We start from the raw sequence: 12,018 nt of genomic DNA on the forward strand, positions 1-12,018 counted from the left end.
ACCCAAACCTCTAAACCAAGTGTAGAGGACCTTTAGTCTCCTAGACTTCGCTGAACTACAACTCCCTACAATTCCTGGCCACTGGAGTTGGAAGCTTCCATGGACTTTGCACTCCTTTGGGAGCTTGGCTTCTCACTTCTTTTCTCCCTCCCTTTTTCTGGCCCCGACCTGCAGCCCCACTACTGCTCCATATCTCGGTGTGGGGAGTGAGGGTGGGCTGGTGGTGGAGGAAAGGAGGCACCTCAGGAGAGAGTGTGAAGGAATGACTAGGCAAAATCACGGCCAATGCTGCTGCCACCTTCAGAGTTTAGTTGAGGCTGCTTCTGAGCCAAAAGGAAGGAGGCAGGAGGTGTGTGGAGAACAGGCAATGGCATAGCTGGAGACTCATATGTGGGGGTAGGGGGTGCTGCCTTGTGGGAAATTCCAAACATCTCTTAAAATTCAAAAATTCCCCCCATTTTAGGCATCCGATTTCTGGACATGTCCATAATTTCCTGGATGTATGGCAAGCCTACTACAGATGATTTTCCATGGCTGCGTTTACACAAAGAACATGTAAGCCCCTATCCCAATGGTGTTCCAATCAGCAGCCCTAACCTTTCTCCAATTTGATAAGACGTATAACAACACCAGCAAGAAGAAGTGGGTGCTTACAATTCACTTCTATGGGGAAAATGAAAGGGTTGCATCCTACACTATATGAGCAGAGTTCTCCCCAACACAAGGATCTCACCTTCCTCTTCTCTTTCCACCCCCTCCAAAAAATTCTGGTCTAGAGGTTCCCCAAACTCTCCGTAGAAGATTTTGAGGATTTGTGTGGTGTTTGCGGGGAAGAGGAGAGGGAAGTTTCACAGAGAAGGTGGAATGAGGGAACAGAATGGATGCATTAGAACCTGGTGCAGGTTCACATTTAAGAAAGAAAGAAAGAAAGAAAGAAAGAAAGAAAGAAAGAAAGAAAGAAAGAAAGAAAGATTGAAAGTAGTAGAACTTACTTCCATGTACGCATTACAGTGGTACCTCAGGTTAGATACGCTTCAGGTTACAGACGCTTCAGGTTACAGACTCCGCTAACCCAGAAATAGTGCTTCAGGTTAAGAACTTTGCTTCAGGATGAGAACAGAAATCATGCTCTGGCGGCGCAGCGGCAGCAGGAGGCCCCATTAGCTAAAGTGGTGCTTCAGGTTAAGAACAGTTTCAGGTTAAGAACGGACCTCCGGAATGAATTAAGTACTTAACCCGAGGTACCACTGTAGAATGTTTTATGTTTTCCATTGCCCTCTCCCCACGCCTCTTCTTAAATCATCTTTAATAAAGCAACTGACCAACGATGATGGCTATGCAGCTAGCACCATACCCTGCTTTAATCCGCTGAGAAAATAATATAGAGGTTTCATATCTGCTAAGTGTGACAAACAAAAACAAATAAAAATAGTACCAGCTCCATGTCCTGCCAAGCCCATCACCAAGCAGACTGTGAGAAGCTCCTGCTTCTTTGAATCACAATGGATTATCCTTACTGTAAAGGTGTGCTGAGTTTACAAGGAGCTTCTCCTCATTTGGCTCCCACACCCCCACACTTAAGTGTGGGAGAGGAGAACTTAAAACGTTCACATTCAAATCAGCCGTCAGTGTTTGTCTGTCTGTCTGCCTCTCTCCCTCTTTCTCATAAGGCTGCCAAGAAAAAGGCTTTTTGACAAGCCAATAATGGAGCCTAGAGGGAATGAACATGGCACCATTATTTACAGATCCAAACTTTTGATCATCTGATCATTAGATTTTGCCCTTAAGGTCATTTTGTAACTACCATTTGCTCTGAACTTCCCTCCCACCCTTCAATAATTATTATTTCTCTCTTTCTGGTGGCACCACAAGTTGAGTAAGAACTTCCCCTATTAAAAAAAAAAAATTGTCTGATGTGAAATCGTTTTAGACAGCCTTCCCCTACTGTGACATCTTGTTGATCATTGAGCTAAAAGGTTGGTTTAAGGACTTGGATTGCAAGAGACACAGACTTGTAATTTAATGGCACAGCTTCCACAATGTTCTGCAAAGCTGCAGTCTAATTTTGAGATTGGAGTAGAACTCAGCATCTTGTCCCGGACATGCTGTGCATTTGCACTCACACTGCTTGCATTTTCAGGAAGCATTCGGGATGTGCAGATTATTTAATATGTTTTCCTGGTTAAAATGCTAATGCTTCTTTTCCTGGTTGGTAACATTCCTGTTGCATTGCATTACCTGTTGCATTATGGAACTGTGTTTTTAAACATCAATTTACACCATGTCCTGCTACATTTCATTCATGCCAGTGGGCATGGTGTGATGCAACAATGACCATCATAGGACATGTCATCACCACCACTCTTTATGAGCAGGTGCGCTTCTGTTCCTAAAGAATTTATCCATGAAAACAGCAGGAAAGAACTGTATGCCAGTATACCACCCCCAAATTTTGATCATTGAAAGTCCTGGGGAAATTATAGCACTAAACTCCTAGAATTTTCTGGATTTACAAGGTTGCAAAGGGATTTCTCCTGGAACCAACTAACACAGAAATGAACGCTGGACTTCTGCTAGGAAAATTCATATGCATTTTTGTGAGCATTTATCCTAATATATGTATTTTTAATGCAATTTTGCCTAGTGTCTGTATTTCTACAAATGCTTTTTGCCTGACTGAATGCATTTTTTAATGTTATTTTCACTAATTTGTACATTTTTGGTATACCTACTTTGGTTGGAGAACTGCATTACAAAATTCACAGAACTGCACTTAAACACACACACACACACACAAACCACAATGTTAACAGCCAGTTTTTATTATTCTGTATAGAACAGCATCAGGTGGCATCAATTTCATCACATTTTAGAAGTGTAAATTTCAAAGAGGAGCTGCATTTCAGTTCCTGCATTGGTACAAAAGAGGTAAATGTGGTATGTTCTCATTACAATGCAAACGGAATACTCCCCACCCCCACCCCCAACCCTTCAACAGAGTCAATGGCATAGACTACCAAGGGGATTTCACCTCATTCCATACAATGTGTTGCTTTCTGTTTGATATGGTGACAATCAGTTTCTAACTCTTTTCCTCCTCAGATTTTAACAGATTGCACAGGGGAAGGCATACAACCACAGACCTGTCAGGCCTGATAATCTCCTTAGCTGGCTAAGGGCTATAAGGAGAGACTGAGGTCAAAGACGAAAAGATCTTGCAGGCACAGTAAAGGAGGATGCATTGCTGACCACCCACGAAAGAGGCAGTGATTCAACCACACTGGAAAATAAAACATAGTGACTGATAACAATTATTGCTCAACCTCAACTTTCCCTCCTGCATATTTCACAACTTTAAGGATGATATCTCATCCTATATATGTGCCATCATATATTTGTTTAGTCAGAAATAAGCCCCGCTGTGTTTAGTGTGGCCTACTCTTAAGTAGGGATGGGTGAATCTATCAATTTTTGTTTCTCTCTGTTTCTCATTTTCCCATTCTTAAATTCAGTTCTCTACATTTCCATATCAATTTGTGAATTCTTTATTTTAAGTCCTCATGTAAAGTAATCAGCATGTTAATGCGGATTTCTCTTAAATTCATTCTGGTGTGCAAATTTTCCTAATTTACACATTTTTGTAAGCAATTTTCTCCAGTATTTTTGTATTTTGTATTTTTGTTACTCCCATAAATAGGCAAATGTTATTTATTTATTTAAAAATGCACACTTTACCTGTTATACATATTTTTGTACACATTATTGGGTTGGAAAACTGCATTGCAAAATTCAGAGAAGTGTGAATTTCAAAGGACCACTGTTTTCTCAGTGTACATTTAGTCTCAGGTAGTGTAAAGTAGGAGATTTGCCTTTAACTGTGAACTGAACCAAATTTATCCTCTGTCCTTACTCTCAAGAAAAAGTGACCTAACAGTTGCAAGCTTAATTGTCCTAGTTTGGGCCAAACATCTGGACTGGGAAATGCCATCCACAATGTGCAGACATCCACAACAGTGATAGCCATGCTATCGATAGTTCAATTGGAAGTATCGTTGTCAGAGCAAGGCAGGCACAGCTGCAAGGAGGCAGCATGGTAATGCTAAGTATGAAGACTATAAATGTTAAGAGAAAAGGCCAGCTAGTGTATAAAGGTAAAGGTACCCCTGCCCGTACGGGCCAGTCATGTCCGACTCTAGGGTTGTGCGCCCATCTCACTTAAGAGGCCAGGGGCCAGCGCTGTCCGGAGACACTTCCGGGTCATGTGGCCAGTGTGACGAAGCTGCTCTGGCAAGCTAGCACCAGCGCAGCACACGGAAATGGCGTTTACCTTCCCGCTATAAAGCGGTACCTATTTATCTACTTGCACTTGGGGGTGCTTTCGAACTGCTAGGTGGGCAGGAGCTGGGACCGAAAGACGGGAGCTCACCCCGCCGCGGGGATTCGAACCGCCGACCATGCGATTGGCAAGTCCTAGGCACTGAGGTTTTACCCACAGGGCCACCCGTGTCCCCAGCTAGTATATAATTCATTAAAAAAAACACACACAACTATTAATGTGTTCACATTGGGGGGAAAGCTGTGTGAATTAGCCCTTACTTAGTTAGATTCCAAAATACATCTCCCTCCTTTCCATTTTGACCTATTTAGACTGGGCCTAAAGCCATCTGATTCATTTGAAATTATTACCACCTCTGCTCATTCACTTCCAACGATCCCTGTAGCTGTTCTTGTATAAACAGTTGAGCAATAGTTCTTCATCCAACCATCAATAATGCTATAAAGCAATTCACACACAACAGCTTGGTAAAACAGCCAGATTTTATTTGGGCCTGAGTTCCTGTGCATGTGGGCACAGAGGCCATTCTAAAAAAAAACCTCTTGTTCTCACTCTCCCATGACTTAAGGCTAGGAACATTTCCATTCAGTCCTCCCACTTTAGAATCAAAGCCCCTGAAGTCAAGATAAAAATCATCTAGCCTGCTGTAAAAAAATAATAAAATAAAATAAATGCAGCTTATCATGAGAAAAATGATATCCAAATGAGCTTGAGGCTTGTATGGGAAATGTGCAAAGGATGTTGCTGTCACTGCTACTGACCACAACTCAGCACTGAGCACGGATAATAGGAAATATCTCCCTTGAATCAACAGCAGAAGTGCCATAGTGAGGAAAATGAGTGCATATTTTAGGAGGAACTAAACCGGTCTAAACCACTGAGCCTTGGGTTTGCCGATCGGAAGGTTGGCGGTTTGAATCCCCACGAGGGGGTGAGCTCCCATTGCTCGGTCCCAGTTCCTGCCAACCTAGCAGTTCGAAAGCACGTCAAAGTGCAAGAAGATAAATAGGTACTGCTCCGGCGGGAAGGTAAACGGTGTTTCCATGTGCTTCTCTGGTTTTTAAATGTGAAATTTTGTGTGGTGTTTCTAAAAACACACACCACAGCTTGCTGTGAAAATGGGGAAGAATGGTAACCTTGAGTTACAAACGCCTCAGGTTACAAACACTTCAGGTTACAAACACTTCAGGTTACAAACTCTGCTAACCTGGAAGAGTTACCTTGAGTTGTTAACTTTGCCCCAGGATGAGAACGGAAATCATGTGCCGGCGGTGTAGCAGCAGCAAGAGGCCCCATTAGTGAAAGCACACCTCTAGTTAAGAACAGTTTCAGATTAAGAACAGACCACCAGAACTAATTAAGTTTGTAACTAGAGGTACCACTGTATTATGAAAGCCAAGTGATGCGGGTGCCAAAATGATGAAGACTGGATGTAGACTGTTTTGCCTATCTCTTATCATCATCATCATCATCATCATCATCATTTATATACTGTACCACTTAATGCCTGGACCAACTTCTAAGCAGTTTACAGATTATAAAACAATATTATAAATACAATAAAATGGCAAAAACAATATCCAGATCAAAGGATCATGAAAATGCTTATGTAAACAGGTGCATCAAGAGCTGGCAGAATGTCAACAATATGTGACCTCCCAAATTTCAGCATGGAGGGCATTCCTTAGGCCAGACAGAGCACAGTCAATCAGAATTTATATTTTTTTCTTATATTTTGTTCAGCTGATGACTTTAGTTGTACTTTCCAGCCAGTTCTTTTAGCTGCATCAGTACAAAATGCTGGTGGTGTCAAATCCTGCAAATCTTGCAAAATAAGAGCAGATTCAAATACAATCTATTGGTCCATTTTATTTTTTACTTAAGTGAATATTGCTGGAAATATTCACTTTGGCCATATTGTGTTGGATTCAGATTTCGATTAACTGAGATCTCCTCATGGAACAGAACAGTTGGGTTTCAACCATTTCTTCCCCCAATTTCTCCCTGCACATTCCCCAGATCTGCTCTGGACCACCATGCAAGATGGCACAGAGGGCTGTAAAAGGAAAAGGGAATCTCAGGAAATTATTTCCATCTCCACTTTCATTTGTGAAAGTCTCCCTTGAATCCAAACTTCTTTCATTCATGGGAGGACACCTTTGGATTGAGCCCAATAGATTCTTATCATCTTTTTATAAATTGCCTTTTATTTCTTGCTTGCTAGTCAGATCAAGTTCTTTTTCTTTTATCCACAAAATGAATTTAAGGGAATCCAGAGGATGTCAAGTGTTTCGGCATAAATTAAAAGGGAAGTTTTGCTTTGACACAAACACTTGGCTGCATGTAAAATCAGAACAGTGAGAATTTTATTTTTAAGTTTTTAAACATTCCGTATACTTTTCCTGCCTTCCATATCTAGACTGAACACCTAATTCTAGATAGAGTAGATCAGCTGGAGTGATAGCAATTGGCACAAATATATGACAGGAATATGGATTAGGCAATCTGCTATGTTTGACAGAACTGAACCTTGCCATGAATATTCAGTTTGACTTCATTATCTTGCCCTTTATAGACAGCCCCATCTATATTTTATGTAATCTGAAATCAGTACAAATGAGATTAGATAATCCATATTAACATATCATAAAGACACTATTCAGTTTGCAAATAGTTTATAATAATGTTTTATGTGACCTGACTTAGATGTGCATTCCCATGGATCATTCCCATCAAGATTGGATTTAATTTAGTACCCATCCTCCACGGTGGGCTTTCATGGGGCAAAGCACCTTCAAAATCATTTATGCCAAGACCATTCCTATCAGGTGGTCCTTAATGTGCTCATCCCAGTATACTAAGGTCTTGTTTCTACAGCCACTACACAATTTGGCCAGCAGTTGGCCAGCCACACTATGTGTGGCCTATAATATCAGAAATTATTTGCTCTGGAAGCCTTTTGTTTGGTTAAAAAGTGGGATTAAAAAAATAGTTTTGATTGGTCATTACACAATTGGGTTATGATGCTGAATGAGTCATGGAAGCTGGTGCTTGAATGGTCCATCAGTTCTTAGTATATCACAGCATTTCTATTCTAGGATACCAGTGAGAAAGCTTCAACACTTGGAACAAATTAATATTCTCCTTTCAGTCAGAAATTCATGAGCATATCTTTCTTATAAATTAGCTTCACAACATTCAGTGCAGACAGGCAGAGGTAACCAGAGTAAATCAAGACTAGCACCAGAACCAGGAAAGAACCAGAAAAGAACTAGGGCTGATCAAGTTGTGCAATAATTGTATTTATTACACGCACCTTTCCCTTCATGACAAGAGCTAGAGCACATGGAAATGCCATTTATCTTCTTGCCACAGCAGTATCTATTTATCTACTTGCGCTGGTGTGCTTTTGAACTGCTAGGTTGGCAGACGCTGGGACAGAGCAATGGGAGCTCATCACAGTTGCATGGGTTTGAACAGCCAACCTTCCGACTGGCAAGCCCAAGAGGCTCAGTGGTTTATGTCAAGCTGACCCTTACAAAGGCTTCTAATCACTGGCTACCAGGACAATGGTGGAGGAGCAGGTGAGGGCCTTTAACCATCTGGCCTCCTACATCCTTTGCTGCCACTGCTGCAACCTGCAGGTGCTCAGCCAAGAGCCCCATATTTACAGCTGTGACATACTACCTAGAACACTCTGATTTCTGGGGGTGGGGTGTTGAGCTAGGCCAATAAGGGGTCACTGCAAAGCAAGGGTCACCCCTATTTCACTCTGAGAGAAGGGAGTAGTTATTTGTTCTTGAGCCCCTCCTAGGATGGTTGGTGGCATTTGTGAGGGGGTGGTGTAAAAAATAATAATACTATGTGTTTGTTTGTTTGTTTGCTTGTTTGTTTGCTTGCTTGATTGCTTGCTTGTGGGGTGAGGTTGGGGGTCTTTTGCTGCTGCTGCTGCTGCTGCTGCTGCGGAGATGTTTAACAGCTACTATTTGCTGAAGCACTGGTTTGTGTTTTTTTGAGGGGGGAGAAAGTATCCCATACGTTGCATTCTTGCAAAAAGGAAGGAAAAAGAAAAAAAACATTAAAGATGGATTTATTCTCTTCCTTGCTTGTTTACAAAGCATGGGAGTGTTCACAAAGTCAAATAATCTCATGTTGAAGACCAGTTTTTATTCTAAGTAAGGTGGCATTGGGTTTGACACCCAGTCGTTGCCCTGAAAAGAAAAGTCTTTGAATGTGGCCCATGCAAGTTCAAATGGCATTTGCCACCCTTTAGAATGTCAGTTGGCCTTTACCCTTATGTTTTCTTCAATATTTCCAAAAGGCCCCAAGTGGAGGTTTTGATGGTGTGCAAATTTATAATTGAGCAAGTAATCAATCAGAACAGAGACAACTGATCAATTGCAAATCTGTAATCAGTTGACACCCTCATAAATTACTGGTTGCCATCTTCGTATAACTGTTAACATAAAGACAGTAGACAGTGAACTATGTCACTATGTCCAGATGTTGCTGAACTACAGTTTTCAATAGCCCTAGCAAGCATGTCCAATGGCCAGGTATGGTGGGGCATGTAGTTCAGCAAGATCTGGAGAACCTAGAGTTCTCCACATCTGAACAACACCTTCCTTTTTAGAGGTATATTCGGAAGCAGGACAAATCTGTAGGACAACAGGGGAAGGTTTCATTCCACCTTCATGCCCTCCTTGTGAGTTTCCCAGTCTGCTTGAAATTCCAGGGAGTATCTGCCTGTCAGGGTAGATAATACCGGACTAGATAGCCTAGCCTGTCATGTGTTTCCCATGCCCCTATACTGTTTCTTATGATAGTGTAAGTAGTGTAGATCATAGTGTGGGAGGAGACGCAATGCAAGTTGGCACTGTCTGAAAACATATGCAACAAAACATACAAACTGGCTTAGATTAAAAACAGAATAGCCCTCTATTGAGACAGAACTAAATGATATTGAAGAAGGTAGAACAACTATGTATGATGCAAAAGCAAGTTGTCAGGGAACTGCCATCGGAAGAACAGGTGGTGGAAAGGCTCCAGGAGAATAGGAGAGACTCTGCAGCAGAAGAGGGAACCAGTAGGGGGGGAGCAGGAGCTCCAAGGGAAAGGGAGTCGGAGGGGAGGCTCTGGGATACTTCCAGTGAGAACAGTGAGGAGGTATCAAGGCCCCCTTTAGGGACCCCCACCCCTCGCCGGAAACTGTCACGCAGAGAATCCAGGAGACGCGTTTCCGTTAAACAGCTTTTATGTTGGAAACGTTTCCGCAGACGCCCACTGTCGGATTCTAACAGCGACTGACGGAGCCATGCCAAAGGGCTCCGCTCAAGGCAGAGCTTTGCTACGCTGAGCAAACTCTGAGGGACCAACCCTTTTAAGCACAAGCAGCTCATTATCCCATCACACAAGTGAATGGTGCAATATCAAGATAAAGAATCAGTGAGCCTCAAACAAACCAGTGCAGGCCCAAGTGAATCTTTCACCAGGATCATAATCCACATCTGCAGATTGGAAAAATAAATCCCCTTGTGCAATGTGCTCAACTATTCTCAGGACTTCACAAACCAAGGCGGTTCAAAATCACACTTTAAACAACACACACTTTCTGCACTTTTAAAGGTTTAAATGAAGGTCCTTGAATTGAAAATGTTTCTCGATCCAGGCAGATAATTTTAGGCAGATCACTATTACTACAACAGCTATCTCAAGAGATACTGACATTGTTTTTCAGTTTCCCATATCTACATAATGACAACATCATGAACTGCATATTCAATTGTACTGTATATGTTTTGTACTCTTAGAAATATCACACCCACCATTTTCTCATGCAAAATAGGTCAATCCCACAAAATGAGATACCTGATGTTACCTTTTCCTACAGCAACGGTGGTGATTGTTCCCAATTTAAAAAAACAACAAAAACACCTTTAAGAGGCTTTAGCCATCCTGAGACGTCATGTGTTCAAGATCTCATTTGTACAGAAGCCTATAAATGTACAACTAGGCTTGGTTTGTGTGACCTGTACCCTATCAAAATCAAGCATTGAGTCCACTGATGGTATGGTCCAAGTCCTTTCAGATGCACATGTGTACTTATCTAAGCCATTGTGCAAATGGAACCCAGGATGCATGGAGGCTGGGGGTGAGATCAGTGGATGCAATTTTCGTTCCTCTCTCCCCCTCTCAGTGAATTTGTACATTTAATGCTTTTCTGCAGAAGGATTTGTCTCTGCTTATAGGAACAAGAAGATATATATATTTAAGATCATTCATATCAAAGGCCTGCATTGGATCATGGATTAATTATGGTCTTGATTAATAATGAAATTAGCTCAAGAATGAAGAGCTATCCCTCAAATTAAAAGGAGGAAGCTATTACTTGTATCGTATGCCAGGACAGAAGATATAGCTTGCAGGAGCAGATCTCTCCCACCTGAGCTGGCTTCTCCAAATGCTTAGGGGGAGTGGTGTGCTTCATAATTGTTTTGCAATCTAATCACACGGAGCACCACCCTCCATTGAAGGGAATGGGCTAGCTCACAGGAGATCCATAGATTTAGTGGAACATACGTGGGATTCTGTAGCAGGAGCTTCAGAGGCAGGCATCCCTTGCGAAAGTAGATTGAGCACTCTCCAAAGGAAACGTGGAGGGAAACACCTTTGCCTTGCTGCTTTCTTGCGTGATGGTAAGAATGTTAACTGCATCCCTGAGAGATCCCAAAGCTTCATTTCCCTGCTCAAAAGCATCTTGTCACTGTTTCCCCCACATTCAGCATTCTGGCAACCCCCTCCCTCTCTCTTGCCCCCCCCCCACTTCCCCCTGTCTTCTGGAGCCATTGCTTTGGACCTTACATTATTTCTCACTTGGAGTCTACAGTCTGGAGCCAGAGTGGTTTGTCTGCTTCCCTGGGTTCAGCTAATAAATTGGGATCAGAGGGTCACACAGCAGGGGACTTGGAAGCCTGCAAGCCTCTGACACCATTTTTATTAGTTTTTACTATACATACCATTTCAGGAGCTGGGATGCCATCCCAGTGGGGCCCTCTCCATTGCTTAGTAACTAAGATTTTGTAATCTAAGTTTTGACAAGGTCATTTTTTACCTTAGAAGAGTTGGGGGGGTGAGGGAACCCACATACATTAATTACTCAAAATGGGGACAATGCAAATGGGAGCTGATTCCCCTTTCTCTGTATAAGAGGCAAAAAAAAAACCAAAAAAAAAAAAAAAAAAAAACAGAAAATACCCTATCTGGAGGCATGGCTCCTCTTGTCTGCTTCGCTTGGTAAGAAATAGTACACATACCATTCAAAATGGGCAGACTGTCATTCCTTGGCAGGGAAAATGAGACAGAATCTCAGGTTCTGTGCAGAATGCTATTCTGAAACAAACAAATTAACAAAAACATTAGTTTGGCTTCTGACTAGTATTCCATGAATGGAAGGGGTCCTTCCAGTAGCAGAGGGAACTGGGATCCTGAGGTGGCTCCCTCTAGAGTAGAGGATGGGGTGATGTTTTTCAATGCTGTCCCCCAACTCCTTGAAGCATATTTTTGAGTGGCAAAGGGACTGCAGGGGGAAGGGAAGTCAGAAAAAAAGGCTACCACATTTCAGCAGAAACTTAGTTCGCTTCTAAGCCATGAATGAAGAAACCTTTTCAAGCTGAAGGCCACGT

The sequence above is a fragment of the Podarcis erhardii genome (assembly GCF_964252035.2).
Source record: "Podarcis erhardii genome assembly, chromosome: 6".
In the NCBI taxonomy this organism is placed as follows: domain Eukaryota; kingdom Metazoa; phylum Chordata; class Lepidosauria; order Squamata; family Lacertidae; genus Podarcis; species Podarcis erhardii.